This window comes from Cryptomeria japonica, chromosome 8, assembly GCF_030272615.1.
Source record: "Cryptomeria japonica chromosome 8, Sugi_1.0, whole genome shotgun sequence".
Taxonomy (NCBI): Eukaryota; Viridiplantae; Streptophyta; class Pinopsida; order Cupressales; family Cupressaceae; genus Cryptomeria; species Cryptomeria japonica.
In genome coordinates this window covers 488,237,338-488,239,414 of record NC_081412.1, presented here as the reverse complement: position 1 = coordinate 488,239,414, position 2,077 = coordinate 488,237,338, and positions in this window count along the sequence as shown.

Sequence of the window (2,077 nt, the reverse complement as noted above, 5' to 3'; positions counted from 1 at the left end):
TTGGAGGAATAAAAAGGAATTAAAAATTCCTTGGGAGAGGGGATGCCTAGAGGAATGTGTGATTTTGAAAATCTTACATTCACCTAGGAAAAGAACATTTAAAGCTAGTGGCTGGATGAAAAGGACAAAGAGTTGACTTCGTGACTAATCATGATAATTAACCATTAACGACTCATTAGGAGGGGGATTAGAGGAAATGTTAGGTGGGATTAATATTTGTGGGAGAATTTGACTAGGAGAGAGAATGAGTGGAGGAAATAAAAAATTAGAAGAATAATGTTAAGTGAGTTTAGGGAGTTTCTATAAAAATGAATTAAGAAGATGATTTGTAGGAATCATGTAGGTTAACTAATTAATTAAAATTAATTAGCTAAGAGGAAGATTTGTGAGGATTTGATTTTTTTTAGAAGAATAAAGAAAGCGATTGATTTATTCATATGCTATAGTGACAATATTAATTATATTTAATTAATATTGAGAGGAATTTGAATTAACATAATTAATTAATTAATTACGTGAGGAATTAAAAATAATTATTTTAATTATTTTTAAGTGTCTACAGTACTGATCTAAGTAAGGTTACTTCACTGGCTGAGCAGAGTCCGGTTACTGCATGGATGACTGGTGCAGGAGCACCTAGTTTTGCTTATACTCTCCATTTTTGGTATTTTTTTAAGTGTCTTGTTAGTTTTGCAATGTTGTCATAGGTTTTTTTGAGTCATTTCATAGATGTTTGATCTCATTGTGTTCTTGAGAGATCAAGTTTTGTTTTCCTAAGGTTTGAGTTGTTAGTTTTGTGCTCCTAGGCCAAATAAGGCTAAAAAGTGAAAAATTGCCTTATAGGCTTAGCCATGCTTTGGAAAGCATTGAAAAATGTTTAGAAAGTGTTTTTGATCATTCCTAGGTGATTTTTGAATGTTGGTTGAGTTAGGTTGCTCAAATTGCTACTTGGAGCAACAAAAGTTGTCATTCTTGCTTGTAAAAGTTGTCATTTTGGACACTTTTTGTAAAGAGAACAGAAAAATGCCTTATTTCCATACATGACTTGATAAATACCTTCAAAATTTTTTTATATGCCTCCCTCTTCTTGGTATAGGGTTGGCTTTTGTACTTTCTATCATAATCAATTGAAAGAGCAAGCATTTTTATGACTTTTTTCATGTTTTGCACTCTATTTGTATAGCAGTCCGTACTGGGACTTCTCCTTTCCATACTGTACCTTTTGGAAAGTGGATTTATTGTATATTCAATTATCTACATGTAATTATTTTTTAGGTTGTGCATTTGGAAGTTGGTTTTGTAAAGTTGTTTTCATTTTGCTCCTTAATGGCCCTGTCAAGGGTTTTGGTCTCCAAAATGCATCAACTTGTTTAAATCTAGGTTTGGGCTCCCATGGGTGGACTTAGACAAGTTTTATTACACATTTAAAGTGTAAATATATCATATTTTGGCCAGGGTTGTGCAAGGGAATTTCTTTTGAGTTCATGCTAGGCAAATTGGAGATGGACTTGGCTACTAAATTTTAACAAAGACTTAAACAAGTTTATGCTCAAAGGTCAATTGAGAGAAAAAACTTGAGGCAGAGGTATGCACTAGTCTCCTTGGAGGTTTTGAGGCATTTGGAGCTTCAAACAATGTTTATTTCACATTGCAAAAGTGTTGAGTTGTAGCTGGCAACAAGTACCCGATTTTGGGAATTTAATGTCTTTTAAATCTAAAAATTGCTTTATGGATGTGTTCATGCTTTGGAATCTTGTGAAAAGTGTTAAAAATGTGTTTTGAGGTTTTTAAATGCTTGGGTTAAGGTTTATATGAAGTTATAACCCTTCAAAGTTCAAGAAAAACAGTGAATTAGCAGTGACAGTGCTCATAACAGTCATTTTACTACCTTTTTCAGTTTGCATAGAAAGTGTTTGATGAAATGTCATACAGGGCAGATTTGGAGGAAGTTCCAAATGATGTGGTAGAGGTTCCATGATAGTTTGAAGCTTGACTTGAGGTTTAGGAGAGAATTCCTACGTTTCATGAGCTAAACCCTCTCAAAACCCTATTTCCTTGCCTAAAAATGTGGACAGTC